Below are 25,865 nucleotides of genomic sequence, written 5' to 3'. Positions count from 1 at the left end.
ATCGGTGTCTTTCACATGCAATTTTGTTTTCAGAATATTGTCAATGGCCATCACTGTAACATCCAAGAATTGAATGGACTCTGTGGAATATACCATGGTAAATTGAATGTCAATATCTAAGGAGTTGAGAAATTGATGAAACTCTTTTAGTGAGGTTTCTGTATCAGTCCAGATGAGGAAGATGTCATCTATGTATCGCCACCACCTCAAGACCCATTGGAAGTGGTGGGACACATAGATAGACATCTCCTCCATCATGTCCATAAAAATGTTGGCATAGGTCGGTGCCATGTTGGACCCCATGGCTGTTCCTTTGAGTTGAATGTAATACTTGTTGTTAAACAAAAAATAATTAGATGTCAAAATAAGTTCAACAAGTGCCATGATAAACTCACAAGATGTGACATCATAGTCTGAGCCAGATAACTTACATCTCACAGCATCTAACCCTCTGTTAAGATTAATTGAAGTGTACAATGATGTTACATCGAAGGAAACCAATAGTGAACCTTCCGGTAGGGTGATCATCCTCCGTTTTTGTAAAAAATCTGAGGTGTCCCTCACATAAGATTTAGCATTGATCACAAAATCTCTCAGAACTTTATCAACAAAAATAGAGATATTATTCAGCAATGACCCTCTGCCAGACACTATGGGGCGGCCAGGTGGATTTGACAAATTTTTATGTATCTTGGGTAACAAATATAAACAAGGGGTGGTTGGATGTTCTATTACAAAAATTTTTTTTAGATGTTGATCTATAGTACCCTCTTCCACTGCATGAGTAATTAATAATCCAATTTTCTTTTCAATATCATATCTAGGGTCTCCCTTTAGCAACCTATAAGTATTAGTGTCAAGTAACTGTCTGTTACATTCATGAATGTACATACTTGTATCCATAACCACGATCGCACCCACTTTGTCAGCGGGTTTGATCGTGAGATCGTGGTTATGGATTAGTTCATCAAGAGCCATGATCTCAGAAGAGGTCATGTTAGGATGTTTAAAGAATTCATTATTCGTCTGAGTTCTTAATGTATTTAGATCTTTTTGAACCAACTCTCTAAATGTTTCGATAGCATGTGACATAATCGGGGGTTGGAACGAACTTTTATTATAGAGTCCTACTTTCCCCAGAGATAATTTTGGAGGAGTGTCATGCTCCACCACTTCACTAGATTGTATATTGAACCAGACTTTCAATTTAATAGCTCTAATAAACCGATATAAATCTAACTCCAATTAAAACCAATCAGTATGTTGATTGGGGCAAAAAGAAAGACCTTTTGACAGGGTCTGTAACTGTATATCAGACAAATTATGAGTAGAGATATTTACCACAGTTTTGATAGTATTTTCCTGTTGCTGTTGTTCGGTGGTCTTTGTCCTCTGTGTTGCGATTGTTTCTGGAGGCGGGTTCTTCCTCCCTCTATTTCTCCTGCGTCCTGCTCGTCTGGTAATTTTCCTTTTGTAGTGTCCAGTATATTAGACTCTAAAAAATCTTCCTGTTCACTTCTTTGTGCGTTTTACCGGACCGGTCCCTGTGTACGTGTGTCTCTATTGAACACTTGATCCCGTGGTTGTTTATCACGTCTAGATGATATATTTTTTATAATCGAAGGTGTTATCCCAAGTATACACGCGACCAGTTTGATAATCTGATTGATCGCGGTGCCATTTCCTCTTTTTTATTTCTTCAATCTCGGTTCTCACTTTGCCCACTTTGCTCACTTGGCTTTTATTTAAGAAAGAGAAAAAGCAAACACCACAGATGGGACTCACCCTTAAAAACGGTATACCTCTTCCATGTATCCCCTTCAATTATGTTTATAGATCATGGGCCATGAGTAAGTTTGCTATTCCACTGGAGGTCTAAATAAAGCACAAGAAGGCAAGAAAGGAGTGCTCCAGGTGAGGCTCGAACTCACAACCTCGGCATTGCTCAACAGTTACTGCTTTATAAGTACCGTGCGCTGACCGATTGCGCCACTGGAGCTCTTACTGATGTCTGCACGCGTGTCCGTTTTCCACCGTGTGCTGACCGATTGCACCGCGGGATGAAGTGATTCCTCAAGCGTGTCTGTTTTCCATCAATTTTCAAAAACACGACAGCGTTTAAGATAGCGGTCAGTCAAGATACTGTGAGTAATAAGTCATTTACTTCTCTCTTATTAATATATAAAGAAGCATCAGTCCAGTGGATGAAGCCAGTTGAGCACTTTTAATCAGGAACTAAAACAGTAACAGCTTAACTTTAAGAAAGATGAAAGATAAACACCCCAGATGGGACTTGAACCCACAATCCCTGGCTTAGGAGGCCAGTGCCTTATCCATTAGGCCACTGGGGCTGTAAATTTGCTCTGCGCCGTGGTTGTTTCTTTCCAAAGCAAGCAAACATTCACATGTGACGAGTGAGCGAGAAAGGTTTGTGTTGTACCGTTTGCTTTCCAAATCGGATAAAATCTTAACCGCATGCTTGTTTTTTTAAGAAAAGACTAGGTTCCCTTGTATTGTCGTTCTAATTGCACACTAACAGGACATTTCTAATGCAGATGAAGGAAATCTTAATGGAGTGACAAAACCCTTTAAAAACTGAATACCTCTTAATATGTATTGGGACAAGTATCCAGTGAAGAACCTAGTCGAGTACTTTTAATCTTGAATTAAAACATGCTAATGGCTTTACTTTAAACCCTTGGCGACATCTCATATACAGTTATGTTGCTGCTGCCAAGGGATTAGCGCATCGTCACATAACAGTACGTAACAGTGATGGAGCCGGCTCAGAAGCTGGGACAAGTACCCAGTGAAGAAGCCAGAAGAGCACTTATAATCTGGAACCATAACATGCCAATGGCTTTACTTTGAGACAGAGGAAAGGCAAACAACACAGATGGGCTTTAAAGCCACAATCCCTGGCTTAGGAGGCCAGTGCCTTATCCATTAGGCAACTGGGACTTGACTTTTTCTATAAGTGGTTGTTTTTCCAAAGCAATCAAACATTCACTTGTGACTGAGTGATCGAGAATGGTTTGTGTTCTACCGTTTGCTTTCTAGATCTGACAAAATCTTAACCACGTGCTTGCTTTTTGTAGACAAGGGAAAGATGGTCCCTTGTCTTTTCATTATGATCACACACTTACAGGACTCTGCTAATAAAGATGAAGGAAAGCTTATTGGAGGGCCAAAACCTTTAAAAATACCTCTTAATATATATTGGGACAAGTATCCAGTAAAGAAGCAAGTTGAGCACTTTTAATCTGGAACTAAAACATGCCAATGGCTTTTATTTAAGAAAGAGAAAAGGCAAACACCACAGATGGGACTCACCCTTAAAAACGGTATACCTCTTCCATGTATCCCCTTCAATTATGTTTATAGATCATGGGCCATGAGTAAGTTTGCTATTCCACTGGAGGTCTAAATAAAGCACAAGAAGGCAAGAAAGGAGTGCTCCAGGGGAGGCTCGAACTCACAACCTCGGCATTGCTCAACAGTTACTGCTTTATAAGTACCGTGCGCTGACCGATTGCGCCACTGGAGCTCTTACTGATGTCTGCACGCGTGTCCGTTTTCCACCGTGTGCTGACCGATTGCACCGCGGGATGAAGTGATTCCTCAAGCGTGTCTGTTTTCCATTAATTTTCAAAAACACGACAGCGTTTAAGATAGCGGTCAGTCAAGATACTGTGAGTAATAAGTCATTTACTTCTCTCTTATTAATATATAAAGAAGCATCAGTCCAGTGGATGAAGCCAGTTGAGCACTTTTAATCAGGAACTAAAACAGTAACAGCTTAACTTTAAGAAAGATGAAAGATAAACACCCCAGATGGGACTTGAACCCACAATCCCTGGCTTAGGAGGCCAGTGCCTTATCCATTAGGCCACTGGGGCTGTAAATTTGCTCTGCGCCGTGGTTGTTTCTTTCCAAAGCAAGCAAACATTCACATGTGACGAGTGAGCGAGAAAGGTTTGTGTTGTACCGTTTGCTTTCCAAATCGGATAAAATCTTAACCGCATGCTTGTTTTTTTAAGAAAAGACTAGGTTCCCTTGTATTGTCGTTCTAATTGCACACTAACAGGACATTTCTAATGCAGATGAAGGAAATCTTAATGGAGTGACAAAACCCTTTAAAAACTGAATACCTCTTAATATGTATTGGGACAAGTATCCAGTGAAGAACCTAGTCGAGTACTTTTAATCTTGAATTAAAACATGCTAATGGCTTTACTTTAAACCCTTGGCGACATCTCATATACAGTTATGTTGCTGCTGCCAAGGGATTAGCGCATCGTCACATAACAGTACGTAACAGTGATGGAGCCGGCTCAGAAGCTGGGACAAGTACCCAGTGAAGAAGCCAGAAGAGCACTTATAATCTGGAACCATAACATGCCAATGGCTTTACTTTGAGACAGAGGAAAGGCAAACAACACAGATGGGCTTTAAAGCCACAATCCCTGGCTTAGGAGGCCAATGCCTTATCCATTAGGCAACTGGGACTTGACTTTTTCTATAAGTGGTTGTTTTTCCAAAGCAATCAAACATTCACTTGTGACTGAGTGATCGAGAATGGTTTGTGTTCTACCGTTTGCTTTCTAGATCTGACAAAATCTTAACCACGTGCTTGCTTTTTGTAGACAAGGGAAAGATGGTCCCTTGTCTTTTCATTATGATCACACACTTACAGGACTCTGCTAATAAAGATGAAGGAAAGCTTATTGGAGGGCCAAAACCTTTAAAAATACCTCTTAATATATATTGGGACAAGTATCCAGTAAAGAAGCAAGTTGAGCACTTTTAATCTGGAACTAAAACATGCCAATGGCTTTTATTTAAGAAAGAGAAAAGGCAAACACCACAGATGGGACTCACCCTTAAAAACGGTATACCTCTTCCATGTATCCCCTTCAATTATGTTTATAGATCATGGGCCATGAGTAAGTTTGCTATTCCACTGGAGGTCTAAATAAAGCACAAGAAGGCAAGAAAGGAGTGCTCCAGGTGAGGCTCGAACTCACAACCTCGGCATTGCTCAACAGTTACTGCTTTATAAGTACCGTGCGCTGACCGATTGCGCCACTGGAGCTCTTACTGATGTCTGCACGCGTGTCCGTTTTCCACCGTGTGCTGACCGATTGCACCGCGGGATGAAGTGATTCCTCAAGCGTGTCTGTTTTCCATTAATTTTCAAAAACACGACAGCGTTTAAGATAGCGGTCAGTCAAGATACTGTGAGTAATAAGTCATTTACTTCTCTCTTATTAATATATAAAGAAGCATCAGTCCAGTGGATGAAGCCAGTTGAGCACTTTTAATCAGGAACTAAAACAGCAACAGCTCAACTTTAAGAAAGATGAAAGATGAAAGATAAACACCCCAGATGGGACTTGAACCCACAATCCCTGGCTTAGGAGGCCAGTGCCTTATCCATTAGGCCACTGGGGCTGTAAATTTGCTCTGCGCCGTGGTTGTTTCTTTCCAAAGCAAGCAAACATTCACATGTGACGAGTGAGCGAGAAAGGTTTGTGTTGTACCGTTTGCTTTCCAAATCGGATAAAATCTTAACCGCATGCTTGTTTTTTTAAGAAAAGACTAGGTTCCCTTGTATTGTCGTTCTAATTGCACACTAACAGGACATTTCTAATGCAGATGAAGGAAATCTTAATGGAGTGACAAAACCCTTTAAAAACTGAATACCTCTTAATATGTATTGGGACAAGTATCCAGTGAAGAACCTAGTCGAGCACTTTTAATCTTGAATTAAAACATGCTAATGGCTTTACTTTAAACCCTTGGCGACATCTCATATACAGTTATGTTGCTGCTGCCAAGGTATTAGCGCATCGTCACATAACAGTACGTAACAGTGATGGAGCCGTCTAAGAAGCTGGGACAAGTACCCAGTGAAGAAGCCAGAAGAGCACTTATAATCTGGAACCATAACATGCCAATGGCTTTACTTTGAGACAGAGGAAAGGCAAACAACACAGATGGGCGTTAAAGCCACAATCCCTGGCTTAGGAGGCCAGTGCCTTATCCATTAGGCAACTGGGACTTGACTTTTTCTATAAGTGGTTGTTTTTCCAAAGCAATCAAACATTCACTTGTGACTGAGTGATCGAGAATGGTTTGTGTTCTACCGTTTGCTTTCTAGATCTGACAAAATCTTAACCACGTGCTTGCTTTTTGTAGACAAGGGAAAGAGGGTCCCTTGTCTTTTCATTATGATCACACACTTACAGGACTCTGCTAATAAAGATGAAGGAAAGCTTATTGGAGGGCCAAAACCTTTAAAAATACCTCTTAATATATATTGGGACAAGTATCCAGTAAAGAAGCAAGTTGAGCACTTTTAATCTGGAACTAAAACATGCCAATGGCTTTTATTTAAGAAAGAGAAAAGGCAAACACCACAGATGGGACTCACCCTTAAAAACGGTATACCTCTTCCATGTATCCCCTTCAATTATGTTTATAGATCATGGGCCATGAGTAAGTTTGCTATTCCACTGGAGGTCTAAATAAAGCACAAGAAGGCAAGAAAGGAGTGCTCCAGGTGAGGCTCGAACTCACAACCTCGGCATTGCTCAACAGTTACTGCTTTATAAGTACCATGCGCTGACCGATTGCGCCACTGGAGCTCTTACTGAAGTCTGCACGCGTGTCCGTTTTCCACCGTGTGCTGACCGATTGCACCGCGGGATGAAGTGATTCCTCAAGCGTGTCTGTTTTCCATCAATTTTCAAAAACACGACAGCGTTTAAGATAGCGGTCAGTCAAGATACTGTGAGTAATAAGTCATTTACTTCTCTCTTATTAATATATAAAGAAGCATCAGTCCAGTGGATGAAGCCAGTTGAGCACTTTTAATCAGGAACTAAAACAGCAACAGCTCAACTTTAAGAAAGATGAAAGATAAACACCCCAGATGGGACTTGAACCCACAATCCCTGGCTTAGGAGGCCAGTGCCTTATCCATTAGGCCACTGGGGCTGTGAATTTGCTCTGCGCCATGGTTGTTTCTTTCCAAAGCAAGCAAACATTCACATGTGACGAGTGAGCGAGAAAGGTTTGTGTTGTACCGTTTGCTTTCCAAATCGGATAAAATCTTAACCGCATGCTTGTTTTTTTAAGAAAAGACTAGGTTCCCTTGTATTGTCGTTCTAATTGCACACTAACAGGACATTTCTAATGCAGATGAAGGAAATCTTAATGGAGTGACAAAACCCTTTAAAAACTGAATACCTCTTAATATGTATTGGGACAAGTATCCAGTGAAGAACCTAGTCGAGCACTTTTAATCTTGAATTAAAACATGCTAATGGCTTTACTTTAAACCCTTGGCGACATCTCATATACAGTTATGTTGCTGCTGCCAAGGTATTAGCGCATCGTCACATAACAGTACGTAACAGTGATGGAGCCGTCTCAGAAGCTGGGACAAGTACCCAGTGAAGAAGCCAGAAGAGCACTTATAATCTGGAACCATAACATGCCAATGGCTTTACTTTGAGACAGAGGAAAGGCAAACAACACAGATGGGCGTTAAAGCCACAATCCCTGGCTTAGGAGGCCAGTGCCTTATCCATTAGGCAACTGGGACTTGACTTTTTCTATAAGTGGTTGTTTTTCCAAAGCAATCAAACATTCACTTGTGACTGAGTGATCGAGAATGGTTTGTGTTCTACCGTTTGCTTTCTAGATCTGACAAAATCTTAACCACGTGCTTGCTTTTTGTAGACAAGGGAAAGAGGGTCCCTTGTCTTTTCATTATGATCACACACTTACAGGACTCTGCTAATAAAGATGAAGGAAAGCTTATTGGAGGGCCAAAACCTTTAAAAATACCTCTTAATATATATTGGGACAAGTATCCAGTAAAGAAGCAAGTTGAGCACTTTTAATCTGGAACTAAAACATGCCAATGGCTTTTATTTAAGAAAGAGAAAAGGCAGACACCACAGATGGGTCTCACCCTTAAAAACGGTATACCTCTTCCATGTATCCCCTTCAATTATGTTTATAGATCATGGGCCATGAGTACGTTTGCTATTCCACTGGAGGTCTAAATAAAGCACAAGAAGGCAAGAAAGGAGTGCTCCAGGTGAGGCTCAAACTCACAACCTCGGCATTGCTCAACAGTTACTGCTTTATAAGTACCGTGCGCTGACCGATTGCGCCACTGGAGCTCTTACTGATGTCTGCACGCGTGTCCGTTTTCCACCGTGTGCTGACCGATTGCACCGCGGGATGAAGTGATTCCTCAAGCGTGTCTGTTTTCCATCAATTTTCAAAAACACGACAGCGTTTAAGATAGCGGTCAGTCAAGATACTGTGAGTAATAAGTCATTTACTTCTCTCTTATTAATATATAAAGAAGCATCAGTCCAGTGGATGAAGCCAGTTGAGCACTTTTAATCAGGAACTAAAACAGTAACAGCTTAACTTTAAGAAAGATGAAAGATAAACACCCCAGATGGGACTTGAACCCACAATCCCTGGCTTAGGAGGCCAGTGCCTTATCCATTAGGCCACTGGGGCTGTAAATTTGCTCTGCGCCGTGGTTGTTTCTTTCCAAAGCAAGCAAACATTCACATGTGACGAGTGAGCGAGAAAGGTTTGTGTTGTACCGTTTGCTTTCCAAATCGGATAAAATCTTAACCGCATGCTTGTTTTTTTAAGAAAAGACTAGGTTCCCTTGTATTGTCGTTCTAATTGCACACTAACAGGACATTTCTAATGCAGATGAAGGAAATCTTAATGGAGTGACAAAACCCTTTAAAAACTGAATACCTCTTAATATGTATTGGGACAAGTATCCAGTGAAGAACCTAGTCGAGTACTTTTAATCTTGAATTAAAACATGCTAATGGCTTTACTTTAAACCCTTGGCGACATCTCATATACAGTTATGTTGCTGCTGCCAAGGGATTAGCGCATCGTCACATAACAGTACGTAACAGTGATGGAGCCGGCTCAGAAGCTGGGACAAGTACCCAGTGAAGAAGCCAGAAGAGCACTTATAATCTGGAACCATAACATGCCAATGGCTTTACTTTGAGACAGAGGAAAGGCAAACAACACAGATGGGCTTTAAAGCCACAATCCCTGGCTTAGGAGGCCAGTGCCTTATCCATTAGGCAACTGGGACTTGACTTTTTCTATAAGTGGTTGTTTTTCCAAAGCAATCAAACATTCACTTGTGACTGAGTGATCGAGAATGGTTTGTGTTCTACCGTTTGCTTTCTAGATCTGACAAAATCTTAACCACGTGCTTGCTTTTTGTAGACAAGGGAAAGATGGTCCCTTGTCTTTTCATTATGATCACACACTTACAGGACTCTGCTAATAAAGATGAAGGAAAGCTTATTGGAGGGCCAAAACCTTTAAAAATACCTCTTAATATATATTGGGACAAGTATCCAGTAAAGAAGCAAGTTGAGCACTTTTAATCTGGAACTAAAACATGCCAATGGCTTTTATTTAAGAAAGAGAAAAGGCAAACACCACAGATGGGACTCACCCTTAAAAACGGTATACCTCTTCCATGTATCCCCTTCAATTATGTTTATAGATCATGGGCCATGAGTAAGTTTGCTATTCCACTGGAGGTCTAAATAAAGCACAAGAAGGCAAGAAAGGAGTGCTCCAGGGGAGGCTCGAACTCACAACCTCGGCATTGCTCAACAGTTACTGCTTTATAAGTACCGTGCGCTGACCGATTGCGCCACTGGAGCTCTTACTGATGTCTGCACGCGTGTCCGTTTTCCACCGTGTGCTGACCGATTGCACCGCGGGATGAAGTGATTCCTCAAGCGTGTCTGTTTTCCATTAATTTTCAAAAACACGACAGCGTTTAAGATAGCGGTCAGTCAAGATACTGTGAGTAATAAGTCATTTACTTCTCTCTTATTAATATATAAAGAAGCATCAGTCCAGTGGATGAAGCCAGTTGAGCACTTTTAATCAGGAACTAAAACAGTAACAGCTTAACTTTAAGAAAGATGAAAGATAAACACCCCAGATGGGACTTGAACCCACAATCCCTGGCTTAGGAGGCCAGTGCCTTATCCATTAGGCCACTGGGGCTGTAAATTTGCTCTGCGCCGTGGTTGTTTCTTTCCAAAGCAAGCAAACATTCACATGTGACGAGTGAGCGAGAAAGGTTTGTGTTGTACCGTTTGCTTTCCAAATCGGATAAAATCTTAACCGCATGCTTGTTTTTTTAAGAAAAGACTAGGTTCCCTTGTATTGTCGTTCTAATTGCACACTAACAGGACATTTCTAATGCAGATGAAGGAAATCTTAATGGAGTGACAAAACCCTTTAAAAACTGAATACCTCTTAATATGTATTGGGACAAGTATCCAGTGAAGAACCTAGTCGAGTACTTTTAATCTTGAATTAAAACATGCTAATGGCTTTACTTTAAACCCTTGGCGACATCTCATATACAGTTATGTTGCTGCTGCCAAGGGATTAGCGCATCGTCACATAACAGTACGTAACAGTGATGGAGCCGGCTCAGAAGCTGGGACAAGTACCCAGTGAAGAAGCCAGAAGAGCACTTATAATCTGGAACCATAACATGCCAATGGCTTTACTTTGAGACAGAGGAAAGGCAAACAACACAGATGGGCTTTAAAGCCACAATCCCTGGCTTAGGAGGCCAATGCCTTATCCATTAGGCAACTGGGACTTGACTTTTTCTATAAGTGGTTGTTTTTCCAAAGCAATCAAACATTCACTTGTGACTGAGTGATCGAGAATGGTTTGTGTTCTACCGTTTGCTTTCTAGATCTGACAAAATCTTAACCACGTGCTTGCTTTTTGTAGACAAGGGAAAGATGGTCCCTTGTCTTTTCATTATGATCACACACTTACAGGACTCTGCTAATAAAGATGAAGGAAAGCTTATTGGAGGGCCAAAACCTTTAAAAATACCTCTTAATATATATTGGGACAAGTATCCAGTAAAGAAGCAAGTTGAGCACTTTTAATCTGGAACTAAAACATGCCAATGGCTTTTATTTAAGAAAGAGAAAAGGCAAACACCACAGATGGGACTCACCCTTAAAAACGGTATACCTCTTCCATGTATCCCCTTCAATTATGTTTATAGATCATGGGCCATGAGTAAGTTTGCTATTCCACTGGAGGTCTAAATAAAGCACAAGAAGGCAAGAAAGGAGTGCTCCAGGTGAGGCTCGAACTCACAACCTCGGCATTGCTCAACAGTTACTGCTTTATAAGTACCGTGCGCTGACCGATTGCGCCACTGGAGCTCTTACTGATGTCTGCACGCGTGTCCGTTTTCCACCGTGTGCTGACCGATTGCACCGCGGGATGAAGTGATTCCTCAAGCGTGTCTGTTTTCCATTAATTTTCAAAAACACGACAGCGTTTAAGATAGCGGTCAGTCAAGATACTGTGAGTAATAAGTCATTTACTTCTCTCTTATTAATATATAAAGAAGCATCAGTCCAGTGGATGAAGCCAGTTGAGCACTTTTAATCAGGAACTAAAACAGCAACAGCTCAACTTTAAGAAAGATGAAAGATGAAAGATAAACACCCCAGATGGGACTTGAACCCACAATCCCTGGCTTAGGAGGCCAGTGCCTTATCCATTAGGCCACTGGGGCTGTAAATTTGCTCTGCGCCGTGGTTGTTTCTTTCCAAAGCAAGCAAACATTCACATGTGACGAGTGAGCGAGAAAGGTTTGTGTTGTACCGTTTGCTTTCCAAATCGGATAAAATCTTAACCGCATGCTTGTTTTTTTAAGAAAAGACTAGGTTCCCTTGTATTGTCGTTCTAATTGCACACTAACAGGACATTTCTAATGCAGATGAAGGAAATCTTAATGGAGTGACAAAACCCTTTAAAAACTGAATACCTCTTAATATGTATTGGGACAAGTATCCAGTGAAGAACCTAGTCGAGCACTTTTAATCTTGAATTAAAACATGCTAATGGCTTTACTTTAAACCCTTGGCGACATCTCATATACAGTTATGTTGCTGCTGCCAAGGTATTAGCGCATCGTCACATAACAGTACGTAACAGTGATGGAGCCGTCTAAGAAGCTGGGACAAGTACCCAGTGAAGAAGCCAGAAGAGCACTTATAATCTGGAACCATAACATGCCAATGGCTTTACTTTGAGACAGAGGAAAGGCAAACAACACAGATGGGCGTTAAAGCCACAATCCCTGGCTTAGGAGGCCAGTGCCTTATCCATTAGGCAACTGGGACTTGACTTTTTCTATAAGTGGTTGTTTTTCCAAAGCAATCAAACATTCACTTGTGACTGAGTGATCGAGAATGGTTTGTGTTCTACCGTTTGCTTTCTAGATCTGACAAAATCTTAACCACGTGCTTGCTTTTTGTAGACAAGGGAAAGAGGGTCCCTTGTCTTTTCATTATGATCACACACTTACAGGACTCTGCTAATAAAGATGAAGGAAAGCTTATTGGAGGGCCAAAACCTTTAAAAATACCTCTTAATATATATTGGGACAAGTATCCAGTAAAGAAGCAAGTTGAGCACTTTTAATCTGGAACTAAAACATGCCAATGGCTTTTATTTAAGAAAGAGAAAAGGCAAACACCACAGATGGGACTCACCCTTAAAAACGGTATACCTCTTCCATGTATCCCCTTCAATTATGTTTATAGATCATGGGCCATGAGTAAGTTTGCTATTCCACTGGAGGTCTAAATAAAGCACAAGAAGGCAAGAAAGGAGTGCTCCAGGTGAGGCTCGAACTCACAACCTCGGCATTGCTCAACAGTTACTGCTTTATAAGTACCATGCGCTGACCGATTGCGCCACTGGAGCTCTTACTGAAGTCTGCACGCGTGTCCGTTTTCCACCGTGTGCTGACCGATTGCACCGCGGGATGAAGTGATTCCTCAAGCGTGTCTGTTTTCCATCAATTTTCAAAAACACGACAGCGTTTAAGATAGCGGTCAGTCAAGATACTGTGAGTAATAAGTCATTTACTTCTCTCTTATTAATATATAAAGAAGCATCAGTCCAGTGGATGAAGCCAGTTGAGCACTTTTAATCAGGAACTAAAACAGCAACAGCTCAACTTTAAGAAAGATGAAAGATAAACACCCCAGATGGGACTTGAACCCACAATCCCTGGCTTAGGAGGCCAGTGCCTTATCCATTAGGCCACTGGGGCTGTGAATTTGCTCTGCGCCATGGTTGTTTCTTTCCAAAGCAAGCAAACATTCACATGTGACGAGTGAGCGAGAAAGGTTTGTGTTGTACCGTTTGCTTTCCAAATCGGATAAAATCTTAACCGCATGCTTGTTTTTTTAAGAAAAGACTAGGTTCCCTTGTATTGTCGTTCTAATTGCACACTAACAGGACATTTCTAATGCAGATGAAGGAAATCTTAATGGAGTGACAAAACCCTTTAAAAACTGAATACCTCTTAATATGTATTGGGACAAGTATCCAGTGAAGAACCTAGTCGAGCACTTTTAATCTTGAATTAAAACATGCTAATGGCTTTACTTTAAACCCTTGGCGACATCTCATATACAGTTATGTTGCTGCTGCCAAGGTATTAGCGCATCGTCACATAACAGTACGTAACAGTGATGGAGCCGTCTCAGAAGCTGGGACAAGTACCCAGTGAAGAAGCCAGAAGAGCACTTATAATCTGGAACCATAACATGCCAATGGCTTTACTTTGAGACAGAGGAAAGGCAAACAACACAGATGGGCGTTAAAGCCACAATCCCTGGCTTAGGAGGCCAGTGCCTTATCCATTAGGCAACTGGGACTTGACTTTTTCTATAAGTGGTTGTTTTTCCAAAGCAATCAAACATTCACTTGTGACTGAGTGATCGAGAATGGTTTGTGTTCTACCGTTTGCTTTCTAGATCTGACAAAATCTTAACCACGTGCTTGCTTTTTGTAGACAAGGGAAAGAGGGTCCCTTGTCTTTTCATTATGATCACACACTTACAGGACTCTGCTAATAAAGATGAAGGAAAGCTTATTGGAGGGCCAAAACCTTTAAAAATACCTCTTAATATATATTGGGACAAGTATCCAGTAAAGAAGCAAGTTGAGCACTTTTAATCTGGAACTAAAACATGCCAATGGCTTTTATTTAAGAAAGAGAAAAGGCAAACACCACAGATGGGACTCACCCTTAAAAACGGTATACCTCTTCCATGTATCCCCTTCAATTATGTTTATAGATCATGGGCCATGAGTAAGTTTGCTATTCCACTGGAGGTCTAAATAAAGCACAAGAAGGCAAGAAAGGAGTGCTCCAGGTGAGGCTCGAACTCACAACCTCGGCATTGCTCAACAGTTACTGCTTTATAAGTACCGTGCGCTGACCGATTGCGCCACTGGAGCTCTTACTGATGTCTGCACGCGTGTCCGTTTTCCACCGTGTGCTGACCGATTGCACCGCGGGATGAAGTGATTCCTCAAGCGTGTCTGTTTTCCATTAATTTTCAAAAACACGACAGCGTTTAAGATAGCGGTCAGTCAAGATACTGTGAGTAATAAGTCATTTACTTCTCTCTTATTAATATATAAAGAAGCATCAGTCCAGTGGATGAAGCCAGTTGAGCACTTTTAATCAGGAACTAAAACAGTAACAGCTTAACTTTAAGAAAGATGAAAGATAAACACCCCAGATGGGACTTGAACCCACAATCCCTGGCTTTGGAGGCCAGTGCCTTATCCATTAGGCCACTGGGGCTGTAAATTTGCTCTGCGCCGTGGTTGTTTCTTTCCAAAGCAAGCAAACATTCACATGTGACGAGTGAGCGAGAAAGGTTTGTGTTGTACCGTTTGCTTTCCAAATCGGATAAAATCTTAACCGCATGCTTGTTTTTTTAAGAAAAGACTAGGTTCCCTTGTATTGTCGTTCTAATTGCACACTAACAGGACATTTCTAATGCAGATGAAGGAAATCTTAATGGAGTGACAAAACCCTTTAAAAACTGAATACCTCTTAATATGTATTGGGACAAGTATCCAGTGAAGAACCTAGTCGAGCACTTTTAATCTTGAATTAAAACATGCTAATGGCTTTACTTTAAACCCTTGGCGACATCTCATATACAGTTATGTTGCTGCTGCCAAGGTATTAGCGCATCGTCACATAACAGTACGTAACAGTGATGGAGCCGTCTCAGAAGCTGGGACAAGTACCCAGTGAAGAAGCCAGAAGAGCACTTATAATCTGGAACCATAACATGCCAATGGCTTTACTTTGAGACAGAGGAAAGGCAAACAACACAGATGGGCGTTAAAGCCACAATCCCTGGCTTAGGAGGCCAGTGCCTTATCCATTAGGCAACTGGGACTTGACTTTTTCTATAAGTGGTTGTTTTTCCAAAGCAATCAAACATTCACTTGTGACTGAGTGATCGAGAATGGTTTGTGTTCTACCGTTTGCTTTCTAGATCTGACAAAATCTTAACCACGTGCTTGCTTTTTGTAGACAAGGGAAAGAGGGTCCCTTGTCTTTTCATTATGATCACACACTTACAGGACTCTGCTAATAAAGATGAAGGAAAGCTTATTGGAGGGCCAAAACCTTTAAAAATACCTCTTAATATATATTGGGACAAGTATCCAGTAAAGAAGCAAGTTGAGCACTTTTAATCTGGAACTAAAACATGCCAATGGCTTTTATTTAAGAAAGAGAAAAGGCAGACACCACAGATGGGTCTCACCCTTAAAAACGGTATACCTCTTCCATGTATCCCCTTCAATTATGTTTATAGATCATGGGCCATGAGTACGTTTGCTATTCCACTGGAGGTCTAAATAAAGCACAAGAAGGCAAGAAAGGAGTGCTCCAGGTGAGGCTCAAACTCACAACCTCGGCATTGCTCAACAGTTACTGCTTTATAAGTACCGTGCGCTGACCGATTGCGCCACTGGAGCTCTTACTGATGTCTGCACGCGTGTCCGTTTTCCACCGTGTGCTGACCGATTGCACCGCGGGATGAAGTGATTCCTCAAGCGTGTCTGTTTTCCATCAATTTTCAAAAACACGACAGCGTTTAAGATAGCGGTCAGTCAAGATACTGTGAGTAATAAGTCATTTACTTCTCTCTTATTAATATATAAAGAAGCATCAGTCCAGTGGATGAAGCCAGTTGAGCACTTTTAATCAGGAACTAAAACAGTAACAGCTTAACTTTAAGAAAGATGAAAGATAAACACCCCAGATGGGACTTGAACCCACAATCCCTGGCTTAGGAGGCCAGTGCCTTATCCATTAGGCCACTGGGGCTGTAAATTTGCTCTGCGCCGTGGTTGTTTCTTTCCAAAGCAAGCAAACATTCACATGTGACGAGTGAGCGAGAAAGGTTTGTGTTGTACCGTTTGCTTTCCAAATCGGATAAAATCTTAACCGCATGCTTGTTTTTTTAAGAAAAGACTAGGTTCCCTTGTATTGTCGTTCTAATTGCACACTAACAGGACATTTCTAATGCAGATGAAGGAAATCTTAATGGAGTGACAAAACCCTTTAAAAACTGAATACCTCTTAATATGTATTGGGACAAGTATCCAGTGAAGAACCTAGTCGAGTACTTTTAATCTTGAATTAAAACATGCTAATGGCTTTACTTTAAACCCTTGGCGACATCTCATATACAGTTATGTTGCTGCTGCCAAGGGATTAGCGCATCGTCACATAACAGTACGTAACAGTGATGGAGCCGGCTCAGAAGCTGGGACAAGTACCCAGTGAAGAAGCCAGAAGAGCACTTATAATCTGGAACCATAACATGCCAATGGCTTTACTTTGAGACAGAGGAAAGGCAAACAACACAGATGGGCTTTAAAGCCACAATCCCTGGCTTAGGAGGCCAGTGCCTTATCCATTAGGCAACTGGGACTTGACTTTTTCTATAAGTGGTTGTTTTTCCAAAGCAATCAAACATTCACTTGTGACTGAGTGATCGAGAATGGTTTGTGTTCTACCGTTTGCTTTCTAGATCTGACAAAATCTTAACCACGTGCTTGCTTTTTGTAGACAAGGGAAAGATGGTCCCTTGTCTTTTCATTATGATCACACACTTACAGGACTCTGCTAATAAAGATGAAGGAAAGCTTATTGGAGGGCCAAAACCTTTAAAAATACCTCTTAATATATATTGGGACAAGTATCCAGTAAAGAAGCAAGTTGAGCACTTTTAATCTGGAACTAAAACATGCCAATGGCTTTTATTTAAGAAAGAGAAAAGGCAAACACCACAGATGGGACTCACCCTTAAAAACGGTATACCTCTTCCATGTATCCCCTTCAATTATGTTTATAGATCATGGGCCATGAGTAAGTTTGCTATTCCACTGGAGGTCTAAATAAAGCACAAGAAGGCAAGAAAGGAGTGCTCCAGGTGAGGCTCGAACTCACAACCTCGGCATTGCTCAACAGTTACTGCTTTATAAGTACCGTGCGCTGACCGATTGCGCCACTGGAGCTCTTACTGATGTCTGCACGCGTGTCCGTTTTCCACCGTGTGCTGACCGATTGCACCGCGGGATGAAGTGATTCCTCAAGCGTGTCTGTTTTCCATTAATTTTCAAAAACACGACAGCGTTTAAGATAGCGGTCAGTCAAGATACTGTGAGTAATAAGTCATTTACTTCTCTCTTATTAATATATAAAGAAGCATCAGTCCAGTGGATGAAGCCAGTTGAGCACTTTTAATCAGGAACTAAAACAGTAACAGCTTAACTTTAAGAAAGATGAAAGATAAACACCCCAGATGGGACTTGAACCCACAATCCCTGGCTTAGGAGGCCAGTGCCTTATCCATTAGGCCACTGGGGCTGTAAATTTGCTCTGCGCCGTGGTTGTTTCTTTCCAAAGCAAGCAAACATTCACATGTGACGAGTGAGCGAGAAAGGTTTGTGTTGTACCGTTTGCTTTCCAAATCGGATAAAATCTTAACCGCATGCTTGTTTTTTTAAGAAAAGACTAGGTTCCCTTGTATTGTCGTTCTAATTGCACACTAACAGGACATTTCTAATGCAGATGAAGGAAATCTTAATGGAGTGACAAAACCCTTTAAAAACTGAATACCTCTTAATATGTATTGGGACAAGTATCCAGTGAAGAACCTAGTCGAGTACTTTTAATCTTGAATTAAAACATGCTAATGGCTTTACTTTAAACCCTTGGCGACATCTCATATACAGTTATGTTGCTGCTGCCAAGGTATTAGCGCATCGTCACATAACAGTACGTAACAGTGATGGAGCCGTCTAAGAAGCTGGGACAAGTACCCAGTGAAGAAGCCAGAAGAGCACTTATAATCTGGAACCATAACATGCCAATGGCTTTACTTTGAGACAGAGGAAAGGCAAACAACACAGATGGGCGTTAAAGCCACAATCCCTGGCTTAGGAGGCCAGTGCCTTATCCATTAGGCAACTGGGACTTGACTTTTTCTATAAGTGGTTGTTTTTCCAAAGCAATCAAACATTCACTTGTGACTGAGTGATCGAGAATGGTTTGTGTTCTACCGTTTGCTTTCTAGATCTGACAAAATCTTAACCACGTGCTTGCTTTTTGTAGACAAGGGAAAGAGGGTCCCTTGTCTTTTCATTATGATCACACACTTACAGGACTCTGCTAATAAAGATGAAGGAAAGCTTATTGGAGGGCCAAAACCTTTAAAAATACCTCTTAATATATATTGGGACAAGTATCCAGTAAAGAAGCAAGTTGAGCACTTTTAATCTGGAACTAAAACATGCCAATGGCTTTTATTTAAGAAAGAGAAAAGGCAGACACCACAGATCGGTCTCACCCTTAAAAACGGTATACCTCTTCCATGTATCCCCTTCAATTATGTTTATAGATCATGGGCCATGAGTACGTTTGCTATTCCACTGGAGGTCTAAATAAAGCACAAGAAGGCAAGAAAGGAGTGCTCCAGGTGAGGCTCGAACTCACAACCTCGGCATTGCTCAACAGTTACTGCTTTATAAGTACCGTGCGCTGACCGATTGCGCCACTGGAGCTCTTACTGATGTCTGCACGCTTGTCCGTTTTCCACCGTGTGCTGACCGATTGCACCGCGGGATGAAGTGATTCCTCAAGCGTGTCTGTTTTCCATTAATTTTCAAAAACACGACAGCGTTTAAGATAGCGGTCAGTCAAGATACTGTGAGTAATAAGTCATGTACTTCTCTCTTATTAATATATAAAGAAGCATCAGTCCAGTGGATGAAGCCAGTTGAGCACTTTTAATCAGGAACTAAAACAGCAACAGCTCAACTTTAAGAAAGATGAAAGATAAACACCCCAGATGGGACTTGAACCCACAATCCCTGGCTTAGGAGGCCAGTGCCTTATCCATTAGGCCACTGGGGCTGTAAATTTGCTCTGCGCCGTGGTTGTTTCTTTCCAAAGCAAGCAAACATTCACATGTGACGAGTGAGCGAGAAAGGTTTGTGTTGTACCGTTTGCTTTCCAAATCGGATAAAATCTTAACCGCATGCTTGTTTTTTTAAGAAAAGACTAGGTTCCCTTGTATTGTCGTTCTAATTGCACACTAACAGGACATTTCTAATGCAGATGAAGGAAATCTTAATGGAGTGACAAAACCCTTTAAAATCTGAATACCTCTTAATATGTATTGGGACAAGTATCCAGTGAAGAACCTAGTCGAGTACTTTTAATCTTGAATTAAAACATGCTAATGGCTTTACTTTAAACCCTTGGCGACATCTCATATACAGTTATGTTGCTGCTGCCAAGGGATTAGCGCATCGTCACATAACAGTACGTAACAGTGATGGAGCCGGCTCAGAAGCTGGGACAAGTACCCAGTGAAGAAGCCAGAAGAGCACTTATAATCTGGAACCATAACATGCCAATGGCTTTACTTTGAGACAGAGGAAAGGCAAACAACACAGATGGGCTTTAAAGCCACAATCCCTGGCTTAGGAGGCCAGTGCCTTATCCATTAGGCAACTGGGACTTGACTTTTTCTATAAGTGGTTGTTTTTCCAAAGCAATCAAACATTCACTTGTGACTGAGTGATCGAGAATGGTTTGTGTTCTACCGTTTGCTTTCTAGATCTGACAAAATCTTAACCACGTGCTTGCTTTTTGTAGACAAGGGAAAGATGGTCCCTTGTCTTTTCATTATGATCACACACTTACAGGACTCTGCTAATAAAGATGAAGGAAAGCTTATTGGAGGGCCAAAACCTTTAAAAATACCTCTTAATATATATTGGGACAAGTATCCAGTAAAGAAGCAAGTTGAGCACTTTTAATCTGGAACTAAAACATGCCAATGGCTTTTATTTAAGAAAGAGAAAAGGCAAACACCACAGATGGGACTCACCCTTAAAAACGGTATACCTCTTCCATGTATCCCCTTCAATTATGTTTATAGATCATGGGCCATGAGTAAGTTTGCTATTCCACTGGAGGTCTAAATAAAGCACAAGAAGGCAAGAAAGGAGTGCTCCAGGTGAGGCTCGAACTCACAACCTCGGCATTGCTCAACAGTTACTGCTTTATAAGTACCGTGCGCTGACCGATTGCGCCACTGGAGCTCTTACTGATGTCTGCACGCGTGTCCGTTTTCCACCGTGTGCTGACCGATTGCACCGCGGGATGAAGTGATTCCTCAAGCGTGTCTGTTTTCCATTAATTTTCAAAAACACGACAGCGTTTAAGATAGCGGTCAGTCAAGATACTGTGAGTAATAAGTCATTTACTTCTCTCTTATTAATATATAAAGAAGCATCAGTCCAGTGGATGAAGCCAGTTGAGCACTTTTAATCAGGAACTAAAACAGCAACAGCTCAACTTTAAGAAAGATGAAAGATAAACACCCCAGATGGGACTTGAACCCACAATCCCTGGCTTAGGAGGCCAGTGCCTTATCCATTAGGCCACTGGGGCTGTAAATTTGCTCTGCGCCGTGGTTGTTTCTTTCCAAAGCAAGCAAACATTCACATGTGACGAGTGAGCGAGAAAGGTTTGTGTTGTACCGTTTGCTTTCCAAATCGGATAAAATCTTAACCGCATGCTTGTTTTTTTAAGAAAAGACTAGGTTCCCTTGTATTGTCGTTCTAATTGCACACTAACAGGACATTTCTAATGCAGATGAAGGAAATCTTAATGGAGTGACAAAACCCTTTAAAAACTGAATACCTCTTAATATGTATTGGGACAAGTATCCAGTGAAGAACCTAGTCGAGCACTTTTAATCTTGAATTAAAACATGCTAATGGCTTTACTTTAAACCCTTGGCGACATCTCATATACAGTTATGTTGCTGCTGCCAAGGTATTAGCGCATCGTCACATAACAGTACGTAACAGTGATGGAGCCGTCTAAGAAGCTGGGACAAGTACCCAGTGAAGAAGCCAGAAGAGCACTTATAATCTGGAACCATAACATGCCAATGGCTTTACTTTGAGACAGAGGAAAGGCAAACAACACAGATGGGCGTTAAAGCCACAATCCCTGGCTTAGGAGGCCAGTGCCTTATCCATTAGGCAACTGGGACTTGACTTTTTCTATAAGTGGTTGTTTTTCCAAAGCAATCAAACATTCACTTGTGACTGAGTGATCGAGAATGGTTTGTGTTCTACCGTTTGCTTTCTAGATCTGACAAAATCTTAACCACGTGCTTGCTTTTTGTAGACAAGGGAAAGAGGGTCCCTTGTCTTTTCATTATGATCACACACTTACAGGACTCTGCTAATAAAGATGAAGGAAAGCTTATTGGAGGGCCAAAACCTTTAAAAATACCTCTTAATATATATTGGGACAAGTATCCAGTAAAGAAGCAAGTTGAGCACTTTTAATCTGGAACTAAAACATGCCAATGGCTTTTATTTAAGAAAGAGAAAAGGCAGACACCACAGATCGGTCTCACCCTTAAAAACGGTATACCTCTTCCATGTATCCCCTTCAATTATGTTTATAGATCATGGGCCATGAGTACGTTTGCTATTCCACTGGAGGTCTAAATAAAGCACAAGAAGGCAAGAAAGGAGTGCTCCAGGTGAGGCTCGAACTCACAACCTCGGCATTGCTCAACAGTTACTGCTTTATAAGTACCGTGCGCTGACCGATTGCGCCACTGGAGCTCTTACTGATGTCTGCACGCGTGTCCGTTTTCCACCGTGTGCTGACCGATTGCACCGCGGGATGAAGTGATTCCTCAAGCGTGTCTGTTTTCCATTAATTTTCAAAAACACGACAGCGTTTAAGATAGCGGTCAGTCAAGATACTGTGAGTAATAAGTCATGTACTTCTCTCTTATTAATATATAAAGAAGCATCAGTCCAGTGGATGAAGCCAGTTGAGCACTTTTAATCAGGAACTAAAACAGCAACAGCTCAACTTTAAGAAAGATGAAAGATAAACACCCCAGATGGGACTTGAACCCACAATCCCTGGCTTAGGAGGCCAGTGCCTTATCCATTAGGCCACTGGGGCTGTAAATTTGCTCTGCGCCGTGGTTGTTTCTTTCCAAAGCAAGCAAACATTCACATGTGACGAGTGAGCGAGAAAGGTTTGTGTTGTACCGTTTGCTTTCCAAATCGGATAAAATCTTAACCGCATGCTTGTTTTTTTAAGAAAAGACTAGGTTCCCTTGTATTGTCGTTCTAATTGCACACTAACAGGACATTTCTAATGCAGATGAAGGAAATCTTAATGGAGTGACAAAACCCTTTAAAAACTGAATACCTCTTAATATGTATTGGGACAAGTATCCAGTGAAGAACCTAGTCGAGCACTTTTAATCTTGAATTAAAACATGCTAATGGCTTTACTTTAAACCCTTGGCGACATCTCATATACAGTTATGTTGCTGCTGCCAAGGTATTAGCGCATCGTCACATAACAGTACGTAACAGTGATGGAGCCGTCTAAGAAGCTGGGACAAGTACCCAGTGAAGAAGCCAGAAGAGCACTTATAATCTGGAACCATAACATGCCAATGGCTTTACTTTGAGACAGAGGAAAGGCAAACAACACAGATGGGCGTTAAAGCCACAATCCCTGGCTTAGGAGGCCAGTGCCTTATCCATTAGGCAACTGGGACTTGACTTTTTCTATAAGTGGTTGTTTTTCCAAAGCAATCAAACATTCACTTGTGACTGAGTGATCGAGAATGGTTTGTGTTCTACCGTTTGCTTTCTAGATCTGACAAAATCTTAACCACGTGCTTGCTTTTTGTAGACAAGGGAAAGAGGGTCCCTTGTCTTTTCATTATGATCACACACTTACAGGACTCTGCTAATAAAGATGAAGGAAAGCTTATTGGAGGGCCAAAACCTTTAAAAATACCTCTTAATATATATTGGGACAAGTATCCAGTAAAGAAGCAAGTTGAGCACTTTTAATCTGGAACTAAAACATGCCAATGGCTTTTATTTAAGAAAGAGAAAAGGCAGACACCACAGATCGGTCTCACCCTTAAAAACGGTATACCTCTTCCATGTATCCCCTTCAATTATGTTTATAGATCATGGGCCATGAGTACGTTTGCTATTCCACTGGAGGTCTAAATAAAGCACAAGAAGGCAAGAAAGGAGTGCTCCAGGTGAGGCTCGAACTCACAACCTCGGCATTGCTCAACAGTTACTGCTTTATAAGTACCGTGCGCTGACCGATTGCGCCACTGGAGCTCTTACTGATGTCTGCACGCGTGTCCGTTTTCCACCGTGTGCTGACCGATTGCACCGCGGGATGAAGTGATTCCTCAAGCGTGTCTGTTTTCCATTAATTTTCAAAAACACGACAGCGTTTAAGATAGCGGTCAGTCAAGATACTGTGAGTAATAAGTCATGTACTTCTCTCTTATTAATATATAAAGAAGCATCAGTCCAGTGGATGAAGCCAGTTGAGCACTTTTAATCAGGAACTAAAACAGCAACAGCTCAACTTTAAGAAAGATGAAAGATAAACACCCCAGATGGGACTTGAACCCACAATCCCTGGCTTAGGAGGCCAGTGCCTTATCCATTAGGCCACTGGGGCTGTAAATTTGCTCTGCGCCGTGGTTGTTTCTTTCCAAAGCAAGCAAACATTCACATGTGACGAGTGAGCGAGAAAGGTTTGTGTTGTACAGTTTGCTTTCCAAATCGGATAAAATCTTAACCGCATGCTTGTTTTTTTAAGAAAAGACTAGGTTCCCTTGTATTGTCGTTCTAATTGCACACTAACAGGACATTTCTAATGCAGATGAAGGAAATCTTAATGGAGTGACAAAACCCTTTAAAAACTGAATACCTCTTAATATGTATTGGGACAAGTATCCAGTGAAGAACCTAGTCGAGCACTTTTAATCTTGAATTAAAACATGCTAATGGCTTTACTTTAAACCCTTGGCGACATCTCATATACAGTTATGTTGCTGCTGCCAAGGTATTAGCGCATCGTCACATAACAGTACGTAACAGTGATGGAGCCGTCTCAGAAGCTGGGACAAGTACCCAGTGAAGAAGCCAGAAGAGCACTTATAATCTGGAACCATAACATGCCAATGGCTTTACTTTGAGACAGAGGAAAGGCAAACAACACAGATGGGCGTTAAAGCCACAATCCCTGGCTTAGGAGGCCAGTGCCTTATCCATTAGGCAACTGGGACTTGACTTTTTCTATAAGTGGTTGTTTTTCCAAAGCAATCAAACATTCACTTGTGACTGAGTGATCGAGAATGGTTTGTGTTCTACCGTTTGCTTTCTAGATCTGACAAAATCTTAACCACGTGCTTGCTTTTTGTAGACAAGGGAAAGAGGGTCCCTTGTCTTTTCATTATGATCACACACTTACAGGACTCTGCTAATAAAGATGAAGGAAAGCTTATTGGAGGGCCAAAACCTTTAAAAATACCTCTTAATATATATTGGGACAAGTATCCAGTAAAGAAGCAAGTTGAGCACTTTTAATCTGGAACTAAAACATGCCAATGGCTTTTATTTAAGAAAGAGAAAAGGCAAACACCACAGATGGGACTCACCCTTAAAAACGGTATACCTCTTCCATGTATCCCCTTCAATTATGTTTATAGATCATGGGCCATGAGTAAGTTTGCTATTCCACTGGAGGTCTAAATAAAGCACAAGAAGGCAAGAAAGGAGTGCTCCAGGTGAGGCTCGAACTCACAACCTCGGCATTGCTCAACAGTTACTGCTTTATAAGTACCGTGCGCTGACCGATTGCGCCACTGGAGCTCTTACTGATGTCTGCACGCGTGTCCGTTTTCCACCGTGTGCTGACCGATTGCACCGCGGGATGAAGTGATTCCTCAAACGTGTCTGTTTTCCATCAATTTTCAAAAACACGACAGCGTTTAAGATAGCGGTCAGTCAAGATACTGTGAGTAATAAGTCATTTACTTCTCTCTTATTAATATATAAAGAAGCATCAGTCCAGTGGATGAAGCCAGTTGAGCACTTTTAATCAGGAACTAAAACAGTAACAGCTTAACTTTAAGAAAGATGAAAGATAAACACCCCAGATGGGACTTGAACCCACAATCCCTGGCTTAGGAGGCCAGTGCCTTATCCATTAGGCCACTGGGGCTGTAAATTTGCTCTGCGCCGTGGTTGTTTCTTTCCAAAGCAAGCAAACATTCACATGTGACGAGTGAGCGAGAAAGGTTTGTGTTGTACCGTTTGCTTTCCAAATCGGATAAAATCTTAACCGCATGCTTGTTTTTTTAAGAAAAGACTAGGTTCCCTTGTATTGTCGTTCTAATTGCACACTAACAGGACATTTCTAATGCAGATGAAGGAAATCTTAATGGAGTGACAAAACCCTTTAAAAACTGAATACCTCTTAATATGTATTGGGACAAGTATCC

The 25,865-nt window shown here is 41.4% G+C and overlaps 32 non-coding genes across 32 annotated transcripts; all 32 read right to left on the bottom strand.

Annotated features, from left to right (window-relative positions):
- Positions 1 to 1,906: 1,906 nt before the first annotated feature.
- TRNAI-UAU (transfer RNA isoleucine (anticodon UAU)) lies at positions 1,907 to 1,999 on the bottom strand. Its single transcript is given in 2 exon segments — positions 1,907 to 1,942; positions 1,962 to 1,999. It is a non-coding gene; the product is annotated as a tRNA-Ile (tRNA).
- A 279-nt stretch (positions 2,000 to 2,278) lies between these two features.
- Positions 2,279 to 2,351, bottom strand: TRNAR-CCU (transfer RNA arginine (anticodon CCU)). Its single transcript has one exon. It is a non-coding gene; the product is annotated as a tRNA-Arg (tRNA).
- Positions 2,352 to 3,454: 1,103 nt separating this feature from the next.
- On the bottom strand, positions 3,455 to 3,547 carry TRNAI-UAU (transfer RNA isoleucine (anticodon UAU)). The gene is given in 2 exon segments: positions 3,455 to 3,490; positions 3,510 to 3,547. It is a non-coding gene; the product is annotated as a tRNA-Ile (tRNA).
- A 279-nt stretch (positions 3,548 to 3,826) lies between these two features.
- TRNAR-CCU (transfer RNA arginine (anticodon CCU)) lies at positions 3,827 to 3,899 on the bottom strand. The gene has a single exon. It is a non-coding gene; the product is annotated as a tRNA-Arg (tRNA).
- A 1,103-nt stretch (positions 3,900 to 5,002) lies between these two features.
- On the bottom strand, positions 5,003 to 5,095 carry TRNAI-UAU (transfer RNA isoleucine (anticodon UAU)). Its single transcript is given in 2 exon segments — positions 5,003 to 5,038; positions 5,058 to 5,095. It is a non-coding gene; the product is annotated as a tRNA-Ile (tRNA).
- Positions 5,096 to 5,381: 286 nt separating this feature from the next.
- On the bottom strand, positions 5,382 to 5,454 carry TRNAR-CCU (transfer RNA arginine (anticodon CCU)). Its single transcript has one exon. It is a non-coding gene; the product is annotated as a tRNA-Arg (tRNA).
- Positions 5,455 to 6,557: 1,103 nt separating this feature from the next.
- On the bottom strand, positions 6,558 to 6,650 carry TRNAI-UAU (transfer RNA isoleucine (anticodon UAU)). The gene is given in 2 exon segments: positions 6,558 to 6,593; positions 6,613 to 6,650. It is a non-coding gene; the product is annotated as a tRNA-Ile (tRNA).
- A 279-nt stretch (positions 6,651 to 6,929) lies between these two features.
- On the bottom strand, positions 6,930 to 7,002 carry TRNAR-CCU (transfer RNA arginine (anticodon CCU)). The gene has a single exon. It is a non-coding gene; the product is annotated as a tRNA-Arg (tRNA).
- Positions 7,003 to 8,105: 1,103 nt separating this feature from the next.
- On the bottom strand, positions 8,106 to 8,198 carry TRNAI-UAU (transfer RNA isoleucine (anticodon UAU)). The gene is given in 2 exon segments: positions 8,106 to 8,141; positions 8,161 to 8,198. It is a non-coding gene; the product is annotated as a tRNA-Ile (tRNA).
- Positions 8,199 to 8,477: 279 nt separating this feature from the next.
- On the bottom strand, positions 8,478 to 8,550 carry TRNAR-CCU (transfer RNA arginine (anticodon CCU)). The gene has a single exon. It is a non-coding gene; the product is annotated as a tRNA-Arg (tRNA).
- Positions 8,551 to 9,653: 1,103 nt separating this feature from the next.
- On the bottom strand, positions 9,654 to 9,746 carry TRNAI-UAU (transfer RNA isoleucine (anticodon UAU)). Its single transcript is given in 2 exon segments — positions 9,654 to 9,689; positions 9,709 to 9,746. It is a non-coding gene; the product is annotated as a tRNA-Ile (tRNA).
- A 279-nt stretch (positions 9,747 to 10,025) lies between these two features.
- Positions 10,026 to 10,098, bottom strand: TRNAR-CCU (transfer RNA arginine (anticodon CCU)). The gene has a single exon. It is a non-coding gene; the product is annotated as a tRNA-Arg (tRNA).
- A 1,103-nt stretch (positions 10,099 to 11,201) lies between these two features.
- TRNAI-UAU (transfer RNA isoleucine (anticodon UAU)) lies at positions 11,202 to 11,294 on the bottom strand. Its single transcript is given in 2 exon segments — positions 11,202 to 11,237; positions 11,257 to 11,294. It is a non-coding gene; the product is annotated as a tRNA-Ile (tRNA).
- Positions 11,295 to 11,580: 286 nt separating this feature from the next.
- Positions 11,581 to 11,653, bottom strand: TRNAR-CCU (transfer RNA arginine (anticodon CCU)). Its single transcript has one exon. It is a non-coding gene; the product is annotated as a tRNA-Arg (tRNA).
- Positions 11,654 to 12,756: 1,103 nt separating this feature from the next.
- TRNAI-UAU (transfer RNA isoleucine (anticodon UAU)) lies at positions 12,757 to 12,849 on the bottom strand. The gene is given in 2 exon segments: positions 12,757 to 12,792; positions 12,812 to 12,849. It is a non-coding gene; the product is annotated as a tRNA-Ile (tRNA).
- Positions 12,850 to 13,128: 279 nt separating this feature from the next.
- Positions 13,129 to 13,201, bottom strand: TRNAR-CCU (transfer RNA arginine (anticodon CCU)). Its single transcript has one exon. It is a non-coding gene; the product is annotated as a tRNA-Arg (tRNA).
- Positions 13,202 to 14,304: 1,103 nt separating this feature from the next.
- On the bottom strand, positions 14,305 to 14,397 carry TRNAI-UAU (transfer RNA isoleucine (anticodon UAU)). Its single transcript is given in 2 exon segments — positions 14,305 to 14,340; positions 14,360 to 14,397. It is a non-coding gene; the product is annotated as a tRNA-Ile (tRNA).
- A 279-nt stretch (positions 14,398 to 14,676) lies between these two features.
- On the bottom strand, positions 14,677 to 14,749 carry TRNAW-CCA (transfer RNA tryptophan (anticodon CCA)). Its single transcript has one exon. It is a non-coding gene; the product is annotated as a tRNA-Trp (tRNA).
- Positions 14,750 to 15,852: 1,103 nt separating this feature from the next.
- TRNAI-UAU (transfer RNA isoleucine (anticodon UAU)) lies at positions 15,853 to 15,945 on the bottom strand. The gene is given in 2 exon segments: positions 15,853 to 15,888; positions 15,908 to 15,945. It is a non-coding gene; the product is annotated as a tRNA-Ile (tRNA).
- A 279-nt stretch (positions 15,946 to 16,224) lies between these two features.
- Positions 16,225 to 16,297, bottom strand: TRNAR-CCU (transfer RNA arginine (anticodon CCU)). The gene has a single exon. It is a non-coding gene; the product is annotated as a tRNA-Arg (tRNA).
- A 1,103-nt stretch (positions 16,298 to 17,400) lies between these two features.
- On the bottom strand, positions 17,401 to 17,493 carry TRNAI-UAU (transfer RNA isoleucine (anticodon UAU)). Its single transcript is given in 2 exon segments — positions 17,401 to 17,436; positions 17,456 to 17,493. It is a non-coding gene; the product is annotated as a tRNA-Ile (tRNA).
- Positions 17,494 to 17,772: 279 nt separating this feature from the next.
- Positions 17,773 to 17,845, bottom strand: TRNAR-CCU (transfer RNA arginine (anticodon CCU)). The gene has a single exon. It is a non-coding gene; the product is annotated as a tRNA-Arg (tRNA).
- A 1,103-nt stretch (positions 17,846 to 18,948) lies between these two features.
- TRNAI-UAU (transfer RNA isoleucine (anticodon UAU)) lies at positions 18,949 to 19,041 on the bottom strand. Its single transcript is given in 2 exon segments — positions 18,949 to 18,984; positions 19,004 to 19,041. It is a non-coding gene; the product is annotated as a tRNA-Ile (tRNA).
- Positions 19,042 to 19,320: 279 nt separating this feature from the next.
- TRNAR-CCU (transfer RNA arginine (anticodon CCU)) lies at positions 19,321 to 19,393 on the bottom strand. Its single transcript has one exon. It is a non-coding gene; the product is annotated as a tRNA-Arg (tRNA).
- A 1,103-nt stretch (positions 19,394 to 20,496) lies between these two features.
- Positions 20,497 to 20,589, bottom strand: TRNAI-UAU (transfer RNA isoleucine (anticodon UAU)). Its single transcript is given in 2 exon segments — positions 20,497 to 20,532; positions 20,552 to 20,589. It is a non-coding gene; the product is annotated as a tRNA-Ile (tRNA).
- Positions 20,590 to 20,868: 279 nt separating this feature from the next.
- TRNAR-CCU (transfer RNA arginine (anticodon CCU)) lies at positions 20,869 to 20,941 on the bottom strand. The gene has a single exon. It is a non-coding gene; the product is annotated as a tRNA-Arg (tRNA).
- Positions 20,942 to 22,044: 1,103 nt separating this feature from the next.
- On the bottom strand, positions 22,045 to 22,137 carry TRNAI-UAU (transfer RNA isoleucine (anticodon UAU)). The gene is given in 2 exon segments: positions 22,045 to 22,080; positions 22,100 to 22,137. It is a non-coding gene; the product is annotated as a tRNA-Ile (tRNA).
- Positions 22,138 to 22,416: 279 nt separating this feature from the next.
- TRNAR-CCU (transfer RNA arginine (anticodon CCU)) lies at positions 22,417 to 22,489 on the bottom strand. Its single transcript has one exon. It is a non-coding gene; the product is annotated as a tRNA-Arg (tRNA).
- A 1,103-nt stretch (positions 22,490 to 23,592) lies between these two features.
- TRNAI-UAU (transfer RNA isoleucine (anticodon UAU)) lies at positions 23,593 to 23,685 on the bottom strand. Its single transcript is given in 2 exon segments — positions 23,593 to 23,628; positions 23,648 to 23,685. It is a non-coding gene; the product is annotated as a tRNA-Ile (tRNA).
- A 279-nt stretch (positions 23,686 to 23,964) lies between these two features.
- On the bottom strand, positions 23,965 to 24,037 carry TRNAR-CCU (transfer RNA arginine (anticodon CCU)). The gene has a single exon. It is a non-coding gene; the product is annotated as a tRNA-Arg (tRNA).
- A 1,103-nt stretch (positions 24,038 to 25,140) lies between these two features.
- On the bottom strand, positions 25,141 to 25,233 carry TRNAI-UAU (transfer RNA isoleucine (anticodon UAU)). Its single transcript is given in 2 exon segments — positions 25,141 to 25,176; positions 25,196 to 25,233. It is a non-coding gene; the product is annotated as a tRNA-Ile (tRNA).
- A 279-nt stretch (positions 25,234 to 25,512) lies between these two features.
- On the bottom strand, positions 25,513 to 25,585 carry TRNAR-CCU (transfer RNA arginine (anticodon CCU)). The gene has a single exon. It is a non-coding gene; the product is annotated as a tRNA-Arg (tRNA).
- Between the last annotated feature and the right edge of the window lie 280 nt (positions 25,586 to 25,865).

Source organism: Rhinoderma darwinii, chromosome 3 (genome assembly GCF_050947455.1).
Source record: "Rhinoderma darwinii isolate aRhiDar2 chromosome 3, aRhiDar2.hap1, whole genome shotgun sequence".
Classification (NCBI taxonomy): Eukaryota; Metazoa; Chordata; class Amphibia; order Anura; family Rhinodermatidae; genus Rhinoderma; species Rhinoderma darwinii.
This window is presented reverse-complemented; position numbering and strand designations above follow the sequence as displayed.